This window comes from Gobius niger (assembly GCF_951799975.1).
Source record: "Gobius niger genome assembly, chromosome: 6".
In the NCBI taxonomy this organism is placed as follows: domain Eukaryota; kingdom Metazoa; phylum Chordata; class Actinopteri; order Gobiiformes; family Gobiidae; genus Gobius; species Gobius niger.
In genome coordinates, this window is record NC_136857.1 from 37,175,556 (window position 1) to 37,198,761 (window position 23,206).

The following is a 23,206-nucleotide window of genomic DNA, read 5'->3' on the forward strand; positions in this document are numbered from 1 at the left end:
TTCAGTTCAAGGCAGTCACCTTCCGGTTCGCCCTGTCGGTGCTTATTTTCCCGATAATGACCAGCGTTCTATACATTATCCCTTACGTAAGAAATAGAGCCTGATAAGTGCAGTTCTTCTTTCTTTTAAAAACCTTTGCCACAGAGTTGGTTCCAGCTTCCTGCAGCGAAGCCTCAACTGTTTCTTTTTTATTCAAATTGTTCATTAAAAAACATTTCTGTTTGGTTTGGTTTAATGAGGCTGTTTTCAGTTGTGTCAGTGCAGAGTCAACAAAACTAATGATCGTGGACAGAAAGTGGGAAAAACGAGCAACAAAAGCGGAGCTGAGTAACTGAATGGTGTTGGAAAGATCACAAAACTTTGAGCAGCAAACGACAACAAGACCCTCTTCATGTCCAGCTCCTTCTCCACAGTGTCCAGCTCCTTCTCCACAGTGTCCACCTCCTTCTCCACAGTGTCCAGCTCCTTCTCCACAGTGTCCACCTCCTTCTCCACAGTGTCCACCTCCTTCTCCACAGTGTCCAGCTCCTTCTCCACAGTGTCCACAGTGTTTGAAAGGTTTTTATTACATTCTTGACATTTTGAATTTGCTGTTGTGGGAGTAAATGAAGACACGATTCTCTCCGTTTCTACACGAGACTGAAGACAATTATCCTGACGACGTGACGAGGGACTTACTGTGGGAATGACCGTCTAATTTCAGCCAAATATGCCATTTGCCGTCCCGCTCTAACAATGATCAGGGCAAAACCCGGTCACAGATATTGGGGACAAAAAATGGCAACTCCATTTTAGAAAATCTCCACATACAAAGTCCATAAAACACAATGGCTGTGTCTGAAACCATCACATTGTCGCCTCTAAGCTCTAACACTGGCAACTAACTCCTTAACCTTTCATGGGGTCGACTGTTAGATCTGTGCAGTTAGGGAACTAGAGCTTCAGCTGCATTTTGAACAATCCGTCAGTCCTTTAACAGGGGTAAGGGAAGTGACTTCTTCTTCTTCTACTTGCTTCCGGCGGGCGACGCGCGGGAATGTGCAATGCCTGCCTGTCTTTACCGAAAAAGCAGAAAACCCCAAGTCAGAAAGCCGACCACACATCTGCCGCCTCTCCTCATCATATTTATTACAAGACAGCGTTACATGACCCACACTTCCACACTTCCCACACTTCCACACTCACACAGTCCTGTTGGGTGCTTTCCCACCCTGAACAGACACGCCGCGAGAGCACAGTTTAAGTTTAAGTTTAATGGTTTGTATGGCCCAATATCACAACAGAAGTCGCCTCACAGCTGCACCAAACATTAAGGCAAGAAAACAGAGCAATAAATATGACAATTAAAAGTTCAGGTGAATCCAGGCAAATATAATGTCCAATAGGAGGTGGCGACGAGCGGCGTGGGCGTCCCCCGTCCTTAGACTCTCCAGCACGGCGAGGAAAAACTCAAAAACCCGGCAGGAGAAAAGAGAAACCTTGGGGAGAACCACAGAAGGAGAGATCCACTCCCATGGACGGACAGGCTATAGAGACCCAGGGCCAAAGGATCCCTCAGCAGACGGGCCAAGATCACAGACCGTCCAGTCCTCAGATTCCAGAATGCAGGTTCCTCCATTCAGCCGAGCTCCTCCGTTGGATCGGAAACGTGTTGCCCTGACGCTCCGCAGACCCTGCATCGTTTTATTTTGATATCACAAAGATCTACTTAAATCAGCAGAAATGCTTCAGAGTCTTCATATTTGACAGAAAGTGCCCGTGTGTTCAATATATGGCCTACATTTAAATAAGCATAAGTTTATTATTCTAATCCTAAACTGTAAGAGGAGAGTCTGTTATTTTAGCTGTAGTGATGGGGCGTCTGGTGTGTGGGAGAAGCAGAAATGTGAGTCACAAACTTTAACAGTAGTTTTATTCCCAAACTCTTTCTAACAAACGCGAGACGCTGCGTGACCTGAGGCTCCTCTCTGTTCTCGGGGCTGAGATGTGTCTGCCTTGATTAGAGGCGCCTTTCTTTGGCATCCGCACAGTAAAGTGAAGATTACTGCGCAGTAAAGTGAAGATTACTGCGCAGTAAAGTGAAGATTACTGCGCAGTAAAGTGAAGATTACTGCGCAGTAAAGTGAAGATTACTGCGCAGTAAAGTGAAGATTACTGCGCAGTAAAGTGAAGATTACTGCGCAGTAAAGTGAAGATTACTGCGGGATTCCTGGGTTCACTTACTTATTCAACAATGCCCTGTGAATGTTTACATGTAATGGCCAATAAAAATATGCAATTTCTTGGGTGGTCTCAGTTTAAGCAGATACTTTTTAATCATTCTTGTGATTTTAATAAAGATCAGACCACATTTTATAACCAATTTAGAAAGAAATGTGAGACAATCCAAAGCGTTAGCATACATTTTCCTCCCACTGTAGATATAGATCAAATTCAGGACCAAACTATTGTACGGTCGACTGTATCCCAGAGTTTCTGAACAGAGACCGGACCTTATTACCTGGACCTTATTCTGTTCCTCTTCCTCTTCTTCAGAGTCCTCTTCACTCACGGCCCTGAACTCCTCGTCGTCGCTCCCGCCTTCTCCTCCGTCGCTGCAGCTCTCCTCTGTGGAGCTCACTTTGGAGGCCACACTCCTGCGTTTCCTCTGTCCTGGCTTCACTCGCTCCATCTCCTCCTCATCCTCAGATTGGATTTTTTTTTTTTTTAGGCTTTTTTCCTCCTCTCTGCTTGTTCGCATCAGAGGAGGGTCTCTTGGATCCGGGAGAGACTTTGGGACCAGTGGGACTCGACGCAACCAAGCTTTGTTTGCTCTGGATCTTGGTGTCTTTGCCCTGTAAAGTAGAACGTTCATATTGCTTGGGAATAGAAAGGGCAATTAAGATCAAAATGTATATATCTTCAATGCACAGGGATTAGTGTATTTGTAGCACACTCAAGGCAAGCTCCAGTCCCTCTGCATAAACACATGTTTGATGAAGAATAAATATCCATTTTATAATAATCCTGTGTCTTTACCTTTGCAGCAGATGGAGGTTAAAAAGGCAGAGGTTGCAGAGACAGAACAAGTGGACAGAAGAGCTGAGGGACCTGAGCACCAGCAGGAACAACTGCAACACCAACACATCATCATGTTATTATTGATCACTTCAAAACTGGTTAAAGTAATCACTACATAGAAGGTGGCGGAGTCATGTTTTGGCCTGGAATCATGGGGCGAGAGCTGGTCAGCTCCTTCAGGTGGACTTTCTGATTTACCACTTTCTTACATGGTACAAAAAGAAAAGCCGTGCTTTCCCGAACAAAATCATCTTCATGCATTGACAACGCACCATGTCCTGCTGTAAAGAAAACCTCTGCATCACTGGCTGCGATGGGCAGCAAAACATCTATGAGGGTGGAATCCAAGAAGAAACTCTCCAAAAACTCACAAGTTTAATGGATGTTAGGGTGGTCCATACATTCTGACTTTTAAAATTTCATCCTCCCAATAGATTCTCCCTCAGTAGAAACTTATTTCTACCAAAATATCTCCATGATTGGTCAATATTTAGTGTTTGCTCAAAGCGACTCAAGGTTCAATATTAGGCGCACAAATAAACGGCATCTTCATGTTTTCATGTTCTAATATAAATTGCTTTTAAACACAATGAAAGTGCTGGTTAAAGTCATCAGTAATGAAAGAGCTCTAAGCAGTGTTCTCAAGAACTGTCAGTGATAGTTCAATAGAGCGCTGGCCAAATGTTCATAGCCCAACCGCTCTATCAAGTCAAATCAAATGTATTTATATAGCACATTGAAAACAACTGTTGTCGACCAAAGTGCTTCACAAAAAGGTCTACAGTACAGAAAAATAATTATAATAATAATAAACAAAACACAATATACAAGCAGCGACGCACTAACAGCTCAGATTTTGGTCAAGATATGTGCTAGACAGTGTTAAAAGCTTTTGAATAGAAGTGTGTCTTAAGCAACGATTTAAAACTGTCAAGTGTCTCTAATGCGTCGTTTAATGACGTGGAAACAAGACCCTTGATAACTGTTGCCTTCTTTGATACAGTTTGCAGTGTTCTGCGTCGACCTGTAGGACAAACTGTCTGTTTCTCATCTTTGGTCATCAAGGCATTGTGCTCCTGCATCAGTGCGACTCCTCGTTCGGCAGTATCGTTGACAATGCGAAGTTTGCGGATCACTTCTTCAGCCTTCAGATAGTCAGCGTTTGATTCCCAAGTCTCTGGATCCAGGAAAGAGTTGGGGAATGAAAGAATCTCAAAGAAATTGCATGTTGCTGGTAACAAAATCCCTCATAGTCAGGGACCCAAACTCTCAAAACTGGGTTGAACCTGACATGGTCTATGTTTTATTTGTGGTTTTTCTGTTAACTTTGACCCTAAGGACCAATAATCGGAGGGTCTGCTCTGCTGGAAATATCGCGGGGAAAAAATGTGGCCATTTTAGTGTATGCACCCTGTATTTTTATCAGAAAAATGTGAAAAACGACTTTTTTCCCTCAAATCCTCAGTGGGTTGAGTAGGCTGTCAATAAATGCATTCCAGATACACAGAACACATGTGCTGATAACATCCACTGAAAAAATATCAGTCTTAAAACACATTTCTACACATTTTTGCATCAATTTAATGCAAAAAAATGTGTTGTTTTCTCACTTTTTTCCAATATTTGTATCTTTACGTCATTGGCAATCAACTATTCCACCCAGTTATGGCATCAGTCAATATGCCATTATTTTAAACAGACTGTAGATACATTCTACTGAAAAAATGATCAAAATCATTGGATCTGTGATAACTTAAAGACCAATAAGTGATCAACAGACTCAGAACCTCAGAACTGTCAAAAGTCACTTTTGACACTGGTCCATATTTTGGTTTAGGCCATTTCCAGCCCATTAGATAATGATTTACACCAATGTATTTGGCATCATTGGAAAGAAGACATTGTCATGTTTCATTTGAGCCCAAAGGTGCTACTCTGTAACAATTACCGTGGTAACCATAGCTCCTCAGACTCAAATGTGAGGACATTTTTTCACAATTTACACAAAAAAATGTTTTACTACGTTTAACGCTGTTTCTTCCAGGAACATCACAGACACAAATCTCTGATACTGAGCAACTCTCTAGACTCTGAGGGTTCAGGAAATGTACAACATGTCAGTACTTTCTCAGCTTAAGGCCTCACTGTGAGCCATGAAGTAAAAGAATGTCCACCTCATATGAGCCTCTCCCATAGAAATAAGCCTATATCTGCCAGGTTGGAACAGCTGGACCAGGACAGGCCCAACGTAACTTGAAATTACATTTATAAAAATTATAATTGTTCTGTATCATATAAGCTGTATCTTAAATTGTAAAAGAAAAAATATATATCCGTATTCTGTAGCCTTTAACAGTACAGGTGAAACTCGGAAAATTAGAATATCGTTCAAAAGTTCATTTATTTCTGTAATTCAAGTTAAAATGTGAAACTAATATATGATATAGACTCATGACATGCAACGTTGCATATGTCAAGCTTTTGTTTGTTATCATGATTATGGTATTTTCAAAATATTGTAATTTTAGGAGATTTTTAATTAGTGTTTTTTTACAAGCTGGGCCATAATCATCCAAAGTATAATGAATAAAGGCCATACATGTCTCACTTTGCATGGAATGAGTCTATCATATATTAGTTTCACAGTTTACAGTATTTTTCGCACCATAGGTGCACCTGATTATAAGGCGCGTTATCACTGATAATGTTTATTTTCATAAATAAGGCGCACCGGAATACAAGGCGCACTAATTAATGCTGGTTTACCTGTAAACCTGTAGGTGTGTCAACACAGACAGAAGTTGATACAAAGGCGCACCAGGATATAAGACGCACTGTTAAAATTAAAGGCTTTCATGTGCGCCTTATAGTGTGAAAAATACAGTAAGTTGAATAACAGAAATGAATGCACTTTTTAACGTTATTCTAAAAGAAGCTACTATATACTATTATAACTGCATTATGAAGTAACTTCACTTATTGCTGTGACATTTATATTTATTTTACTGCTAATGTTGCATGAGCACAGAGAGGGGGCGGAGTTAATTGAGTCCAAGTGTCTTGTCTTCCGGGTTGGAAATATAACCCCAGAAAATACTTATATTTCTCACAAATAGAGATACAATATATCATAAAAATGTTTATAGTTTACTTTGGAATGAGTAAAATAGCATGATGCAGGTCCTTTATAACCAAAACTGAAATAGATGAATATATATTTTTTTTTTAAAAGTGTGACAATTTTCACATGTACAAAGAACTTAAACAACTTCAGAAAAGCGAAGACAAATGGTTTAATCCAGTATGGACTGTTTTGTTCAGTGCCACTGTGATTTAGTCCTGGACGAGCCCTAAGCTTTAGTTTAGTGGTGACTCGTCCTGCATTAGTAATGTAGTAAACCAACTTTAGTGAACGGACTACATCAAATTATTTACTTTATTAATTTACTAAACAGTAAAAAGGCTGTTGTTCATCGTAAACATGTGGTTTATGGAAACTCCAGCTTCAGAGCAGCTTTCCTCAGCAAATACATTACCAACCACATTACTATCTAATGTATAACAAATGTGTAGTATTTTAGCCATAACCATGTGGTGTCTACAAAGACACACTGTTGGAATTATCTTGGATTCTTGAGGATTTTTTTTTACAGATTTAAAGGGATGTATATTGGAGTGAAATCAACAGATGTATATTGTGTATATGGCATAGTAAAGGATAGATAAAGAGTTACATAATATAAAAAATAGATGAACAACTTTATGTAAAAATACAGAACTGCTGTTCTCCATAAATGTAATTTCAAGTTACGTTGGGCCTGTCCTGGTCAGAAAGTCCCACCAGCTGTTCCAACCTGGCAGATATAGGCTTATTTCTATGGGAGAGGCTCATATGAGGTGGACATTCTTTTACTTCATGGCTCACAGTGAGGCCTTAAGCTGAGAAAGTACTGACATGTTGTACATTTCCTGAACCCTCAGAGTCTAGAGAGTTTCCCAGTATCAGAGATTTGTGTCTGTGATGTTCCTGGAAGAAACAGCGTTAAATGTAGTAAAACATTTTTTTGTGAAAATTGTGAAAAAATGTTCTCACATTTGAGTCTGAGGAGCTTTGGTTACCACGGTAATTGTTACAGAGTAGCACCTTTGGGCTCAAATGAAACATGACAATGTCTTCTTTCCAATGATACCAAATACATTGGTGTAAATCATTATCTGATGGGCTGGAAATGGCCTAAATCAAAATATGGACCAGTGTCAAAAGTGACTTTTGACAGTTCTGAGGTTCTGAGTCTGTTGATCACTTATTGGTCTTTAAATCATCACAGATCCAATGATGTTGGTTGGATTTTGATCATTTTTTCTGTGGAATGTGTCTACAGTCTGTTTAAAATAATGGCATATTGACTGATGCCATAACTGGGTGGAATAGTTGATTGCCAATGAAGTAAAGATACAAATATTGGAAAAAAGTGAGAAAACAACACATTTTTTTGCATGAAATTGATGCAAAAACGTGTAGAAATGTGTTTTAAGAGTGATATTTTTCAGTGGATGTTCTCATCACATGTGTTCTGTGTATCTGGAATGCATTTATTGACAGCCTACTCAACCCACTGAGGATTTGAGGGAAAAAAGTCGTTTTTCACATTTTTCTGATAAAAATACAGGGTGCATGCACTAAAATGGCCACAATTTTTCCCCGCGATATTTCCAGCAGAGCAGACCCTCCGATTATTGGTCCTTAGGGTCAAAGTTAACAGAAAAAACACAAATAAAACATAGACCATGTCAGGTTCAACCCAGTTTTGAGAGTTTGGGTCCCTGACTATCATATCTGTGGCCACTGAAGAGGAAGCGTTGCTGCTGTATGAGGAGTTGGTCTCACTGTGTTCTAGAGGAGGATTTACTCTCACAAAATGGATGAGCAATAGAGCAGCAGTCTTGGATGTCATCCCTGAAAATCACAGAGCAAAGGGCATGGAGATGCTGAACATGGAATTTGATTCTGTGCAAGTGGAGAGAGTGCTGGGAGTCGAATGGTCAATCAAATCGGATACGTTTAAGTTCAGAGTCCAGATCAAGGAAAGACCACTCACCAGAAGAGGAATGCTCTCGACCATTGCCTCCATATATGATCCCCTTGGCATGCTCAGTCCTGTGATTCTAACTGCCAAAAGGATAATGAGAGACCTGTGCAGGAGAGAAATAGGATGGGATGATCATGTTGCAGAATCCATCGCAAAGCAATGGTTAAAGCTAATACAACAGCTCCCTCTGCTGGACAAATTTGAAGTGGACCGGTGCCTGAAACCACCACACTTTGGAGATGTCTGGACAGCACAGTTGCACCATTTTTGCGATGCAAGTGAAAATGGATACGGAACAGTCACTTACCTGGTATCAAGAAATCAAGACTCAGAACTGCACTCTGCTTTCGTGATGGGGAAATCTCGTGTGGCTCCCCTTAAAACAGTGACTATTCCCAGGATGGAACTCATAGCAGCAACAATGGCAAGCAGAATGGATGTGCTCTGGAAGAAGGAGCTGCAGATGGAACTTGTCAAATCAGTATTTTGGACAGACAGCGAATCAGTCCTTAAATACATTCGAAATGAGACTTCGCGATATAAAGTGTTTGTGGCTAACCGGGTCTCGCAGATATTGAAAATTTCCAGTGCTGCTCAATGGAGGTATGTGGATACTGCCAGCAACCCAGCAGACACAGTGTCCAGAGGGGTAAAGGTCGAGGCGTTTGTCAAACACGCTACGTGGCGGTCAGGACCTCACTTTCTTTTACGTCCGGAGAGTGAGTGGACTGTCAGTCCTCAGGACCTTGGACAGCTCCCGCCTGAAGATCCCGAGCTGAAGAAAATTGCTGTGGTGAATGCTGTGCAGACAGAAGAAGAGCCCGTTTCGTATCTGATCCAGTACTTTTCCTCCTGGACACGCCTTAAGACATCAGTGGCGTGGATACTGAAGTAAAAACTGGCTTCTTTTCTGTGTGAGGAAGAGGAGATAATTACACCAGACGCTTACACAGTCGGTACTCACGAGCAAGCAGCAGAAATCCTCTGAGGACGAGGAAATGGAAAGATTCAAAAGGACCACCGGTGCCCACATACTCTCAGTGGAGGATTTGGAGAAGGCTGAATTGGCCATTATAAGGTACTGCCAGCAAAGAACGTTTCCAGAGGAACTGGCAAGTCTGGAGAAAGGACGGCCAGTAAAAGCTGCTAGTCACCTTCGTAAGCTCTGCCCGCAGTTCCTGGATGGAGTCCTGAGAGTTGGAGGTCGTCTCAGCAAACTATCTATGCCTGTGGAGATGAAGCATCCAATTATACTGGCCAAAGGTCTCCATATAACAGAACTCTTACTACAGCATGTACATGGTCAAGTGGGGCATGCAGGCCGTAACCACATGCTATCAAAGCTGAGAGAGCGATACTGGGTAACAGGAGCCAGTACTGCAATAAGGAAGGTGCTGTCAAAATGTGTCACCTGTCGCCGCCTGAATGCTCTGCCAGTTCACCAGCAGATGGCGGACTTGCCTCATGAAAGAGTTGTTCCCGATGAGCCACCCTTTACTCGTGTGGGTGTAGATTACTTCGGACCTTTTGAAGTAAAGAGCAGAAGGAGCCTGGTGAAGAGGTATGGTGTCATTCTTACCTGCCTGGCCATCAGAGCCATACACATTGAAGTCGCTCCATCGCTCGACACTGACTCGTTTATAAATGCACTCAGTTCGAGAGCTCCGTTCAGACAATGGCACCAACTTTATAGGAGCAGAGCGGGAGCTGAGAAGTGCTATGGAGCAATGGAATAAGGAGCAGATCAATCATGTCTTGCTGCAGAGAGGAATAAAATGGAGTTTTAATCCACCCACCGGCTCCCATCATGGAGGGGCATGGGAGCGGCTCATAAGATCAGTGCGCAAAGTCCTTAACTCCACCTTGAAAACTCAAAACCTGGATGAGGAAGGACTACAAACGTTGCTGTGTGAGGCTGAAGCAATCATCAATAGTAGGCCGATCACTAAAGCCTCTATGGATGTTAACGATCTGGAAGCATTAACTCCTAATCACCTGTTGCTTCTGAAGAACTCCCCATCACTGCCACCAGGAGTATTCCAACCCGCAGACATGTATGCGCACAGGAGATGGAAGCAGGTCCAATACATGTCGGACTTATTCTGGAAGAGACGGATTAAGGAGTGTTTACCTCAGCTTCAGGAGCGCCAAAGATGGACAGGAAGGAAGAGGGATCTCACAGAGGGAGATCTCGTCCTCATTATGGATAATACAGCTCCACGGAACTCATGGCTGGTTGGACGAGTTGTGCAAACCTTCCCAGACCGAAGAGGACTTGTTCGCCAGGTGAAGATCAAAACACGGACTCGCTGCCTGGACCGGCCCATCACCAAAGTCTGTTTGCTGCAGGAGGCTGAGGCAGATTAGGTGCCGATAGTGCTAGGCCTCAGTGTGGACTTGGACACTTTTTTGGGCACTTTGGATTTCTTTTTTTTGCTCTACTCGATTTTTTGTGGATTACTTTTATTTGTGACTCTGACACAGACTATGAACATTTTTTTTTGGTCACCTGGACGTGACTCTCTAACTCTTGACTTTATTATTCCGGAAGATTTTAAATCGGACTGTTATGGACATTTAATGATTAGTTATTTGTGGTAATTATTCTTGCTTTCTCGCTTATGTCTCCTATGCTAGTCAAAGTGTTGTTGGTAATTATTGTGTAATAATTAAGGGGCTGGTTGTGACGTGCGGGGTTCGAGGTCACGTGTTCACGGGCGAAGTTTTCTTAAGGCGAGATGAATAGGGAAAAAATTTATATTTACAGATATCAATTTGAAACTGTTGCTGTCGATCACTGGCATAAATGTGAGAAATAAAATACATGGCAAGTTTTCTGTCATTTTATCTTTTCATATAAGAACAAGGTGTTTTATGCCTAAAAATGCCCCAAATTTCCCATCTTTTCGGCGACGAAAGCTGAATAATGGATAGAGCTACATTCAAATTTATGGTTTCATTTTATTGATAAATGAGTTGCCAAGACTTTCTCAGAGGGGATTTAGGATTTCTTGTTTAGTTTTGAAATAAGCTGTTTTTTAGTGGAAAAATTTGTAAAAATGTAATTTTTGCCTTATTTTTTGACATTCAAAACTCAATAAATGGGGCTTAGGGATTAAATAATAAAAAATTCCTCTGAAAAAATCTTCCAAATATTGCTCAGTCCAAGGCTGGAAAATGTGAAGTCTTTAGGTCCGACTGACGTGGACATAGTGTCGCCACAATGACAGAAAAATGTGTTTTGAGAAAAAGGCCCTTGAAATTGCATTCTCCCATATAAGTCTATGGGGGAACATTGAATCAGCGCAATATTTAAACATGTTATTGTGAAGATTAGTCATATTTTCTGTTTCCGGGTGAAAGCTTATATGTTCAGAGACCAATTTGGCCCAAAACCTGAAAACTGAAAAAAAATGAGTTTTGCCAGTAGTGTCTCCCCTTAAGGCGCTCACCTCTTTTTTGTAAATGAAACCAGTAGTGGAGAGAGGGGGGCCGGGGTCGCCGTAGTTTTTGTTGACCGTTCGTTCGTTTGTTTAATACATTATTTCACCTGGATTACATGCAATACGTGCGCACTGTTACATCTGCTTTGTATGTGAATCAAAGTCACTCTTTTAATTAAATGCAACCGAAACGCATTTGGTTGAACTCTGCTTCTGTGCTACCCAAGCAGCGCGTCACACAAATAGACCGAACCCGAGGTTTTTCCTCTCCAGCGACAATAGGACTTTGAGTCGCTACACACCTGTTATATAGACACAGACGGTCGTCATAGAAGGGGGCGTGGCTTCGCCAAGGGGGAAACTAGAGTCGTTAGAGAAATGGACACAGACATTTATATGGTTAGTCTGGTGTTTTAAGTGATTTGCCTCAGGTGCTCTGTGGAGCGGGTCACACTGTTTTTAATGCAGGCTAGCTGATACCATAGAAATGCACTAGCCTTGCTATAGCGGCCCAGTGGAAAGATGAGCCTACAGGTGGTTTTCCTTTCCTTTTACCTTCTATTTTTCGTACCTTCCATTTCCACCGTAAAAGCTAAAATTGTACAAACAGCAGCAATTAGGTTACAGCTTTTTACAATTTTTACAAAGCAAACCTTTTTTCCCCTTCCAACAAGGCGCTATGAACCGCGGTAGGCTTCACACCCGCCATGATACATTTAAAAACAGGAAATGGTGATACCGTACCGGATGAAAGCCTCCAAAATAAAGCTCTGGGTCCATAACACTTGCACTAGCCTAGCGCCACGAAACTCTCCAAACAGAAGAACTGCATGAATTACAAAAAAAAGAAATATCTCCAGAAATCAGCAACACTCTGAAAAATCAATGAACTGTGAATATGAAATGAACAAATTATTTTTATTTGTGCCTTTAAACATTCAGGTCAAACAAATAAACAATAATCCTCCAGTTTCAGGGTCTCTCCTGTTTCTGAGCAGATCCATGTCTCACACTGAGTCAAACCCTTTGTGTCTCTTCATGTGGACTTTCAGAGTTCTCTTCTGTGCAAACGCTCTCTGACAGACTGAGCAGCTGAAAGGTCTCTCTCCTGTGTGAGTTCTATGATGCCTCCTGAGATGTGAACTCTTTGCAAACGTCTTTTGACAGACTGAGCAGCTGAACGGCCTCTCTCCTGTGTGAATTCTCATATGTGCTCTGAGAGTACTATCCTGTTTAAATGTTTTCTCACAAACTGGACAAATGAAAGGTTTCTCTCCTGTGTGAATTCTTGCGTGTGATTTTAAGTGTTGTTTAGTGGTGAATCTCTTCTTACAGACACTGCACTCATGTTTCTTCCTTCGCTCTGCTCCAGTCTCTGCCGTGAGTCCGTCCCTCACAGCTGGACTGGTGTCTTGTATCTGGACTTGGTGGGCGTGGTCTCCATCAGCCTCTGTCTCCGTCAGTGCGGCTGAAGCGCTGGCTGGAGGTTCCCAGTCTTCATCATCGTCATAGTCACAGTCGGGTCGTAGAGGGGGGAGTTTCTCACTGACGTCGCAAAGTGAAAGCACGTTGGTGATGATGATGTTCTTTGGTGAAGTCTCAGTGAACTGTGGGAGCTGCTCTTCCTCCTGTTTGACGCTCTGTTCCTCTGGTTCCTCTGGTTCCTCTGGTTCCTCTGGTTCCTCTGGTTCCTCTGGTTCCTCTGGTTCCTCTTTAACCTGTGGAGTCTCGGGGATTTCCTGCTTCAGACTGGGCTCTGGACTCCCCTGGGTCTGGACGTCTGCAGGAGACGATGGGAAACATGTTAATGACAAACATATTTCTAAACATTAAAGGGGCTGGAAGCAAGTTCGCCATTTTATACTCACTACTGCCACCTCAGGCCATATGTGTAACTGCAGCTTCTATATTAAGCTCGTGCATGACGGCAATTCGGGCCGAAGTGACACATTTTTGAGTGACCGTACAGGATTTTAGAGGCAGTATGGTGAACAGGTCTGAGCTCATTCTACACATTAGGATATGGCTGGAACATGTAGGGGGAGGAAAATACTTAATGTTAACATTTTTAAACTCCTTATAGTCCCCTTAACAAGTCCATCTTTTCTGCACCATTTATATGAACTTCCTTTTGCTCAGGTAAGAACTAAGGACTAAAGACCTGGGTTAAAAGCTGCCTGTGAGCACATGCCTCCAAACCGTCACATGACAAAGAAACAAAGAAACGTCAAAGGCTGAAAAAAGATCTCGTGAGCAGAGCACGAAGGACAAGTAGAGATTGAAGCTCTTCCATGAACTTTCATTCTTACGCGGCGCTTCCAGTGCTGACCACGTTCTGCCCCCAGAGTCTCAAACCTCCTCCCCTGACGCCCAGAAAGGCAAGTCAGAGGGAGAGCTCCACTTACCAAAATGGAAGCACTGCCACCGAGTGAGAATTCAACCTGAAAAGACTCACAGAAACGGAATGACGGTATGAGTGTTTTATTAACGAACATGAATTATTATTGGGGCTCAGACCCCGGCGGAAGACTGAACGAACGATATGGAATGCATGGCTTTGACGAATGATAGCCATGATCTTTCCCCCAAAAGAGGTAGCCGGGGTCTGAGCCGAGATCACAAGTGAATGTTGACTGCTGACGACTCGCTTACCACGATGAGGAGCGAGGTAATGGTTGAAGGTACGAGGTAACGGCAGATTGAAATGAATGAACGGGCCGGAAACAAGACTAGCTTAGAAAAGAGGGGCTGCCGTGGTAAGAATTAGAGGCGACGCGGTGATCGGTGATTAGACCGTAGCCAAAGTGATCGGGAGACTGAATACCCCTCCGCAGTAGTGAGATGCAGGGACAGAAGCCCTCCGACGAGGGCAGCAGGCAGAGACAGGAGCAGAAACGGGAACCCTCCGACGAGGGCAGCAGAGCAGATGCAGAAACGGGAACCCTCCGACGAGGGCAGCAGTGCAGATGCAGAAACGAGAACCCTCCGACGAGGGCAGCAGAGCAGATGCAGAAACGGGAACCCTCCGACGAGGGCAGCAGTGCAGATGCAGAAACGAGAACCCTCCGACGAGGGCAGCAGGCAGAGACAGGAGCAGAAACGGGAACCCTCCGACGAGGGCAGCAGAGCAGATGCAGAAACGGGAACCCTCCGACGAGGGCAGCAGGCAGAGACAGGAGCAGAAACGGGAACCCTCCGACGAGGGCAGCAGAGCAGATGCAGAAACGAGAACCCTTCGACGAGGGCAGCAGTGCAGATGCAGAAACGAGAACCCTCCGACGAGGGCAGCAGTGCAGATGCGGAAACGAGAACCCTCCGACGAGGGCAGCAGTGCAGATGCAGAAACGAGAACCCTCCGACGAGGGCAGCAGTGCAGATGCAGAAACGAGAACCCTCCGACGAGGGCAGCAGTGCAGATGCGGAAACGAGAACCCTCCGACGAGGGCAGCAGTGCAGATGCAGAAACGGGAACCCTTCGACGAGGGCAGCAGTGCAGATGCAGAAACGGGAACCCTTCGACGAGGGCAGCAGTGCAGATGCGGAAACGGGAACCCTCCGACGAAGGCAGCAGTGCAGATGCGGAAACGGGAACCCTTTGACGAGGGCAGCAGTGCAGATGCGGAAACGAGAACCCTCCGACGAGGGCAGCAGTGCAGATGCGGAAACGGGAACCCTTCAACGAGGGCAGCAGAGGCAGGGACAGCGCCCTCTGACGAGAGGGACTGGGAATTGTTGAAATTCCTCTTTGGGTTTTTGATCGTATGGTTAGCAGATGATACACTTTTGTCATGGGAGCTTGTCATGGGAGCTTGTCGTGGCGGTAGTCTAAACGTCAGACTAGCTAGCACAGTTTAGGGAGCAATGTTATGTACTGGGCTGAATTGAAAAGCTGATTAGGTGGAAGGAGACGGCCAGCTGTAATGAAGTACCCGCGCTATATCCCTGAACATTTGCAGCGATGAACAGATAAGATCGGGGTTAACTCGTCCACGGGAGGAACTGGTTGAAGATGAGTGATGGCTGAAGGACCTGGCGTATGACTTGTTGCAATAATGAGGCGAAATGGGTTTCTGAATTATCCCCTACAGCTAAAGCTAAAGAATGAATTTGCAGAGTGGGGAGTACTCTGAGGTACCATTTTTTGCAAACCATTTTCCATTTTTTGGAACCCCCCCAAAACCGGATGGGGCACATCCGTAAAGAACGAGAAGAAAACGTCCAAAAAAAAACAAAAAACAAACAAACAAAAAAAACAAAAACAAAAAAAACGAGCAAACGACTCGTCAACATGCGCAGCAGAGCGACAGCAGCGTTGCAGGGCAGAGCGACGGCGAAGGTGAGATGTCCGGGCCAGCGCGACAGTGAGCACGGCGTCGGGGCAACGGTAAACGAGTAAGGCAGCCCGATGGCCAGCGTGCGAGGCAGGGCGACGGCGAAGCATCAGAGGCGGGGCGACGGCGAAGCATCCGAGGCGGGACGACGGCGAAGCATCCGAGGCGGGACGACGGCGAAGCATCAGAGGCGGGGCGACGGCGAAGCATCCGAGGCGGGACGACGGCGAAGCATCCGAGGCGGGACGACGGCGAAGCATCCGAGGCGGGACGACGGCGAAGCATCCGAGGCGGGACGACGGCGAAGCATCCGAGGCGGGACGACGGCGAAGCATCCGAGGCGGGACGACGGCGAAGCATCAGAGGCGGGGCGACGGCGAAGCATCAGAGGCGGGACGACGGCGAAGCATCCGAGGCGGGACGACGGCGAAGCATCAGAGGCGGGACGACGGCGAAGCATCAGAGGCGGGACGACGGCGAAGCATCAGAGGCGGGACGACGGCGAAGCATCAGAGGCGGGGCGACGGCAAAACGTGCGATGAGGGACGGCAAAGGATCTGAGGCGGGACGATGGGCAGCAAAATTCGCAAAGCAAAGCAACGTGCTCAGCAGGGCGACAACAAGACGTGCGAGACAGGCGACGGCGAAACATTAAAAGCAGGGCGACCGCAAAACAAGCGAAGCAATAGCAAAAAAAAAAAAATCAATAATAATAAAACGTGCGAAACAGGGCAGTGTGCGACGGTGAAACGTGCGATGCAGGCGACGGCGAAACATGAGAGGCAGGAATATAGCAGCACAGAATGTGCGAGCCAGGCGATGGCGAAGTGTGCAAGGAAAGGTAACGGGAAGGAGCCAAACATGCAAGGCGGGCAACAGCAAAATAGGCGAGGCGGCGTGACAGCGAAACCAGCGAGGCAACATCGAAACAGGCGGGGTGACCGCGAATCGTGCAGGGCAAAGGCAAAAAGCACGAAATGCGAGGCAACGGCGCAGCGTGCCGAGTGGGGCAACGGCGAAACATGCGAGGCGGGGGCGACAGCACCAAAATACGAGGCTGGGCATGGGTAACGCGAAACATGCCAAGCGGGCAACGCGAAACATGCGAGGCGGGGGCGACAGAAAGAAATACGAGGCGGGGCAACGCGAAACATGCGAGGCGGGGCGACAGCGAAACGTGCGAGGCGGGGCAGCACGAAATACGAGGCTGGGCAACTCGAAACATGCGAGGTGGGGCAACTGCGAAACATGCGAGGCAACAGCCAGGTGGGGCAACAGGAAAACAGCGAGGCGGGGCAACAGCGCAAACATGGCAGGCGGGTTGACAGCACAGCGAAGCGTGCATGGCAGCAGAACAGAATGCAGCGAAACGGGCAAGGTACGTGGGGCGACAGTGAAATGCGTGAGGCAGTGCGACTGCAGCAGCAAAACTTGAGAAGCAGAACGACTGCGAACGTGCGAGGTGGGACAACAGCCGCCGTGTAGCACGGAACAGGAAGCCAGCGGCCTACGTCGTAGAGCGGCCCTGCGATGGACAAAAGCACAGCTGAAGATGCCTACGTGAGAGCACAACGCATATAGTGACGCGAGACAGAACCACCACCAGGTATTTGCAACGAAATTTCACGACCAAAACGGCTAACATGTACACTAGTGGATACTCACGAGTATCACTCGAGCAGGACACTATTTGGGCTAAATCGGTCCATGTCATTGATGACGCATGAATGGCACCCCAAGAGAGCGAGCCTCCCCGACGTGAGAGGCCATAATATGAGAGAATGGGACTCATGAGTGCGCGTGTGGGTGCATACGTCTCACCTGGAAAGCCCCCTCCGACCGGAATAAGGAGCAGGCGCGGAGTACGCTTGACGAGCGAGCGCTGACAGATGCCCAAGGAAGAAACGGATTCAGACGAGGTTTAATATAATAGATCCATGGACGAGCCAGAGGAGGGAACCACGTGAGAACCGGACAGCGACACGAGGGCAAGTCGTGGCTACGCCCGCCCACAGCACCGGGGCGGCGTGCGGGGGGTCCAGAGGCGCGAGCGCCGGGTGACGCACCATCGAGGAAGCGAAACGGATCCAGAACAAACTGGGAGACGGAAACACGAGGTCCAGGCAGCAGCGACAAACGAGGGCATGACCGTGAGTCCGAGACGACAGCCGCAGCACCTGGGCTCCAGAGCGAGGAGTTAACAGGAGGGCACCCGAACGAGGAAGAGCGAGCTCACGGGTCGAGATGGCGACAGCGCCCGGAGATATCCACTGTAGAGACAAGCAGGTGAACGGAGCCAGACACGACGACGTCCCAGGTAACTCTCGCCAGGACAGGCAGATTCGTAGCACAGCTGGCAAGCGGCTGAGTGATTGACCAGGAAGCTTAAAAAGGGGATCCTGAGCGATGACAGGCTGCTGAGGGGATGAGCAGCTGCGGTGATTGGCTGTTGTGAAGGTGCGGCTTGATCGGAGTCCGTGATTGGATGATTGGAGTGCGCTGCCGGTGATGAGGTGATGAATGAATGCAGCTGGTAAGTCTTCCAGGTTGAATTTGCGCATAAGCTTCATAAGGAAAACGATGGAAAGACAACAAAGAGAAAGGAGAAGATCTGAGGAAGAAGCTGCTGCACATGTGCCGCTCTGTTTACCCAAAGGCTTCTGGATCTGATCCTCCTTGAGAAAGTCACGTGACCAGATGTGACTGAAAGAGGCTCCGACACAAAATAAATAAGTAAACTAAATAAGTTTCTTCTTCCCGCTCCCTTTCAGGTAGTCAGCTTTCTGGCGCTCAGTGTGTTAAACCAAAACTTACTGGAATTTATAATGTAAAACGCAATCGCGAGTAGGGCGGGGCTAAGCTCCATAAGGGCGCCGCCATGTTTATTTCCCAGAAATCCGCACGCGGCCCCCACGTGACGGTCCCTCCGCTAGCGGGCATTGGCCACGGGTCCATATGGACCGCGGTGCTGCTGTCCGAGCACAACCCGGCGTCACAACAACGCGAGTGCACGAGGTCTGACTGCCGTGCGTGTGCGCGCATGTGTCATCGTCACTCACGCTAAACTGCAGCTGTAGACGCTCCGCACCGGGACAGTCACATCCTCCAACACACATGACATCTGTGTCTGTGACTAAGTCTCTCCTGCAGTGACCGAGGCTGTGCTTCATTATAGATCCAGTGCTGCGTAATGTCAGAGGCGCAGACACATGCCTAAGATCCAATCCTGGCCATATTCCGTCTCCAAAGCTTTGTCTCTGAACAAAAGTACAGCAGAAAGTTGTCCAACAGCTGCTCAAACACCAGCTTCAAATCAAACGCGCTGCTCCGAGAGCTTCAGCCTCCGTGTGCGGAAAGCGGAAATGAAACTACCACTTAACGAGCGCATGGCCTGCACTGTGATGCTTTTTTTTTTTGCTGCTTTGATGCTTTATTATAAAGCAGCTTTGAAAGCATTGCCAATTTTATTCTAAGGTTATAAAAACTGTCTAATAACGATCATTATTTCATTTCAAAACCTACTTATTATTTTTTAGATTGCACTTGCACCGTGATGCACCAAACCACGAGACCTGCACCGTGAACCGAACCGTTAAGGTGCGTACACACCAAAAGCGTCCACGCCTCCAACTTCCAAGTTAACCCTATGTAGAGGCGCTTCAACGCGCTCCGAAATGCAAGCAAAGCTGTCTGTGCATATTAAGCGTAGCAAACGCGAGCGGATGAGGAAAGACGTGCAGACGTCAAAGCCAGGGAGAACAGCGCGGTGAGCGAACAGAGAGGCCACGCCCACTGCTTCATGCACTCAAGTAATCCAATCTACACGTGCGTTCATTTACGCCTTGTTAACCAATCAGGGACACTGACTGGGCTCAGGCGCCACCTGTTACCTGCAACATGGAGGACAAGGTGATCGTCGCGGTAAAGGAATAGACAGAAACTTGGAGTGAGGTGATATCTTGTACCAAAGCATTTTTTGTGTCAGTTTTAATGAACCTGCCCTGTGTAACCATGTGTAACCATCAAATACCACTTCATTTGCATTGCATGTTGGAAACATACAGTAACTGTAATATTAGTGAACACATTGTAAAAAATATATAGATTTTTTCAGCGGAGGTGCAAAAATAAGTGGAAGAGTTTGAGGGATACCTCCTCCTTCTTTCAAGAAGGGGCCAACATGAGGCAGGAGCGCCTGTGTCCCAATGCGGGACAGCAGGTCATCGAACAGGGCCCAGGGCCAGAGCGCGGCTCGGTTGCTCGTGTTTGCGCACACGCACGGATACAAGCGGCCGTTGTATGGGCGGGTGCATTTGTCACGTAAAACAGTGAGAAAAGACAGAGCAGCGGCTGCCTCGCTCTCGTCTCCCCGGCCCCCGACCGCTTTGCTCCCGGGCGGCTCCCCGGACCCCCGGCCACAAACCGCTCGTCTCCCCGACCGCTCACTCCCGACGCCCTGGACGCTTCACGCACGTCTCGGGCTGACTTTACGGGAGCGGCTGCGCTTCTCCCGCCCTGTGTCCGAGCTTCTCTGCTGCTGTACCTGGTTTGGCCGCAGGCTTTAGTGGGACAGATAAAACCTGCGGGTGCTTTTATCGCTTGTGATTTTGGTGCGTTCGTGTTAAGTGCTTTGTCGTAACGTAAAGCGTAGACTTCAGGAGTTCACCAACATAAAGCTGTTTAACCAGTGGCCGAAGCAGCAATGAATGACATAAACTGAGCGTCAGATCTTCTGTTCTCGTAGTCTTTTTTGAAGGCTGTATATGACTCCAAAGAAAGGCTCAGAGCGGCAGGTGCTGCTTCACCCCCCGCCTCAGCTGAGCGGGACAGAGGGACGCGCACTTCTCTATTTCTCTGCTTTATTAAAATCGACTATTATATTCACCATAGCCCTTTTTGTTAAACTGTAGTAAAATGCAAAGAAAAGTGGAGTGAAGAGATTTGACAGGGCTCATAGACATTATTTCACGCTTCAGCTGTTTAAGTTTTTTTTCTTCCGCATTATGTTGCGCTGCTGCTGCTCACGTGCACTTGTAAACAACTCCTCGTGTTCGGCCACGGCTCGGTTCGTTTGTGTAAGTGTGAGCGCGGGCCGTTCGGGGCATCCAGGCCTTTCCTCAAACGAGCTGGAGAGTGGCAGGTTCGGATGTCAAGTGTGAGTGCGCCCTGAGTCAACAACCGGTGGCCAGACACGCCTCCTATGTGACACTTGCAAAACTTCACGCGCAGCAAACAGGCGTTTGTCACGTGTGTGAAGTACGTGAAGCGGCGTTGTTTGGCGTCCAACGAGAGGCAGATGGGGCGTGGACGCACGTTTGGTGTGTACGCACCTTTAGAGCTGAACCCCTAATATTTATCCAGAAATATGCCACTGTCTCTTGAATTCTATTCCCTGAGTTAATTGAACATATTGTGGTTGTAGTAAATAAGACAGGAGTACGGCTGCAACAAATACTCCAATTGCAGTTTGTTTGAAATTATTTTTAGCATTCATTATTTTAAACATTTGTAGTGGCCATAGTTTTTGGAATGAGTTGGGAACCACTGGTTTATTTCAGAATATCAAATGTGGAGACTGGCATTTTACTAGAACATAAACTGGAAACAAACTGGACTTTATCATTTCAATACTGTATAAATGACACAATAAGAGAAACTCATTTTAAAATCCTCCATAAATATTTTCCGAGTCACTAATCTCCACATTTACAGACACCGACTCCAAATGCAGTTGAAAATATGACCCACCTGTTCTTCACATGTTCAGAACTAATGCTTTCTGGAAACAAGTTGAAACTTGTCACAAAAACGATCCACTAGTAAATCGTTTAATATGGAAATATCAAATCCACAAAGCAACATTTTCCCAGTAAAAAACAATATTAAAAGTACTTTTAATCAAAATAAAGAACTACATGGACTCACCTCTGGAACATGTACGAGGACCAGGCTGACCAGCTGCTCCTTGTCGCGGGCCCAGAGCCTCCAGGAGCCGCTGGTTCCTCTGGTTCTCCTCTTTGGAGCGACACAGTTCCTCCTCATACTCCGCTATGGTCCTCTCCAGCAGCTCACAGATCTCCTCCGCGGCCGCGCTCAGCCGCTCCGTCACCAGAGCTCTCAGAGTCCGGCTCCTCTTGGACATGTTTACGAGCCGCTGTTAGCACTGAGCTAACGACAGGAACCATAGAAATAAAGGCTAAATGTCTCGTGCGCGCTGCTGGCCAATAGAGGGCGACGTACGCACGCGGCGGCCATCTTGCCGCAGGAGCGCGCTCATAACAGTGTGTTTTATGGAGCCTGTACTTTTTAAATAACCAGAACTTGCTCATTTTTCTACCGATTTTCAAACGGTTTCGTTTGTTTTAAACGTCAGAGATGTAGTTATGACACTGCAAACATATGAATAACAAAGAAAATCTGCAATTTCAACATGTTCTAGCATTCAGAATAGAGCTCCACAGTCCCGCCTCCTCTCTGGTCCGGAAGTAAAACTCCCCTTGCTTTGAGACCGGATTGATTTGGAATAAAGTCTTTAACTCCGTAACTCCGTCAGCCTGGGCTGAATCCAGCTCTGTGGTTCTAAAGCGACCGCAAAGTCAGACGCAGGTGAAAAAAGCACGTATGAGATCCATCTAGTTTACGAAAAAATACAGTTTAACTGCGAGCCTTCGTCCTAGAACTACATTACCCAGGAGGCTCGGGAGTCCCATGATCTACTACGAGGCTTTTGATTGGTGGAGCTTCACGTTCCCACACGTATTTATTTTATTGTAATGTAGACGACATATTATAAACATTGTATTAAAACATAATGCAGGCAGATAGTTGACGTTTTATCCAAATCTAACACTGAGAGTAAGAAAAACGTCAGATGGATCAAAAAAATGTTCCCAACGATCCAATTAAACGAACCACCGATCATTTTTATTCCAATTAGCAGGATTCAGATTGTTTAATAGTGAAATAATATAGAACTTTTGTCGGCAAAGTAAAAGAAACTCGCCGTGTTTGCTGAAAACCTGGTTGCCTTGACCAGCGGGCGCGATGTCGCAATGGTTCTTGGGATACGGAGTTTCTATAGTCAGGAAGTGAATGATGTCACAGCCTTGTACCTTTGCCTTTTCTTCAACATGTCGTCTTCTTTTTGGATTGAAATGAAACATTTTATGGTCACGAATTGCTACATAGCTGATTAGCTTTTGCGGTGACGTTAAACTCTTAATATTTGAATTTTTGGAAAATCGACGGTCGTGTAGACAGGGATTTTTTGCTTCCGGAGCAA

The 23,206-nt window shown here is 46.1% G+C and overlaps 1 protein-coding gene across 1 annotated transcript in view; it reads left to right on the plus strand.

Annotated features, from left to right (window-relative positions):
* Positions 1-23,206, plus strand: part of LOC306964332 (uncharacterized protein) — a gene marked incomplete at its 3' end in the record, with an annotated part of 391,619 nt that overhangs the window by 26,695 nt on the left and 341,718 nt on the right. The window lies entirely within an intron of this gene.